Source organism: Phyllostomus hastatus, unplaced genomic scaffold, assembly GCF_019186645.2.
Source record: "Phyllostomus hastatus isolate PE091 unplaced genomic scaffold, TTU_PhHast_1.1 phas_contig_90, whole genome shotgun sequence".
In the NCBI taxonomy this organism is placed as follows: domain Eukaryota; kingdom Metazoa; phylum Chordata; class Mammalia; order Chiroptera; family Phyllostomidae; genus Phyllostomus; species Phyllostomus hastatus.
The window spans coordinates 3,259,271-3,260,600 of NW_025333984.1; the positions used below are offsets into that span (position 1 = coordinate 3,259,271).

At 42.3% G+C, this 1,330-nt stretch overlaps 1 non-coding gene across 1 annotated transcript; it reads left to right on the forward strand.

Moving 5' to 3' along the window:
- The first annotated feature begins 606 nt into the window (after positions 1 to 606).
- On the forward strand, positions 607 to 713 carry LOC123827844. The gene has a single exon (XR_006787347.1). It is a non-coding gene; the product is annotated as a U6 spliceosomal RNA (small nuclear RNA).
- Positions 714 to 1,330: the final 617 nt, after the last annotated feature.

Genomic DNA, 1,330 nt, shown 5'->3' on the forward strand with positions numbered 1-1,330 from the left:
AAATGTAAAAGTAGAACAGATTTGGATGAAAAAAGTGTGAGGCACCTATTGCTCTATTGCCTAGCCCTCACCTTTCCCACTCTGAAGCACCTCTCTAGAAATATGACAGTCTGAAAACAGTAGGTTAATTAAAACTTCTCTTTTCACATATGAGGAAACAAAGTCCCCAAAGAGAGAATAATATTCTAAAGAGAATTCAGCTAGTCAGTGGCAAAGACAGATTTAAAATTCAGGCCTCCTGATTCATATCCCAGAATGTTGTCTGCTATCACATTGTCTTATGACCCTCTCATGATGTGAGATACTTAACACAGCTGGGAGGGTGGGACACAATAGGCCTCATCAGACTGAACTTCAAATACTGACTTAGCATTTATCTCCTTGATAAGTAGAAGTGTCCCCTATCCTCTAAACAGCCCCAGTAAGACTAGAGACAGCTACAGTCTCATCATCTTTCATCATTTCCATGTGGGAAGTGGTGGATCTGAAGAGGATACTAAAATACTTTAGTAATAGATAGTCCTTACAGTCAGAATTTGCTATGTAATTTGTAGGCCCCATGAAAAATGTAAATGTGAAGTCCTTTGTTCAAAAAGCAGGAAAAAGGTGCTCACTTCAGCAGCACATATATTAAAATTGGGATGATACAGAGAAGATTAGCATGGCCCCTGCTCAAGGATGACACACAAATTCATGAAGCATTTCATATTTTTTTAAAAAGCAGAAAAAAATGTGTTATTAAGGTACTCAAATACAAAGTTTTTTCCCCTTTCTACAGCAATATCTCTCTCAACTTGTTACAGTGTTTTAAATTTGCTATTTAATGTCACACACTCTCAGGCACAGGAATATTTGGGGGACAAGTGCATAACCTCACAGATACCCAGAGACCCCACCCTGTGACACAATGCACATGCTGTGGTCCACCAACTGTTGGACAGATGTACTGTACCCTGATTAGGAGTAAGTTGAGAAAGGCAAATCTCTTTCTCATGGGCTGGCTGCTACAGCCCATGCCAAACAAGCGACTGCAGAGGTTATTGCGACCTCTGCAGCAGGGTGCACTAGACACCTGGGTCAGAGTGGGCAATAAGCCCTGCTGAGTCATCTGCCTAATGAACTATGTCACTACTACCCTGGAGCCAGGATGACTGTCACCATGTCCAATTCAGATGTTCCAGGGCACATGTACCTGACCCCAATCTTTCCTGCTCCCATGCTGAAGCCCCTGATGGCAGAGGGTTGCTGCAGTCACTGTGTGAAACAAAGAGGAAGAGACTGTGTACTAATATACTAAGGAGCAGGATAATGGGCAGGCATGAATATGTCC